Genomic DNA, 296 nt, shown 5'->3' on the forward strand with positions numbered 1-296 from the left:
ATACCTCAATTATCCTGATTTGATGAATTCACATTGTATGCCTGTATCAAAACATCACACGTACCTTATAAAGATATACAACTATTATGTATCCATAATAATTAAAAATTTTTAATAAAGAAAAAACCCTATAGATCAATATCTCTTATGTATTGGACACAAAAATTGTCAACAAAATACTAGCAAAACAAATCTAGTAACATAAAAAATATATATACACACTATGACCAAGTGAAATTTATCCCAAGAATGCAAGCTTGGTTTAATATCTGAAAATAAGTTAAGGTAAAATATTA

This window comes from Propithecus coquereli, unplaced genomic scaffold, assembly GCF_000956105.1.
Source record: "Propithecus coquereli isolate 6110/MARCELLA unplaced genomic scaffold, Pcoq_1.0 Scaffold206, whole genome shotgun sequence".
Taxonomy (NCBI): Eukaryota; Metazoa; Chordata; class Mammalia; order Primates; family Indriidae; genus Propithecus; species Propithecus coquereli.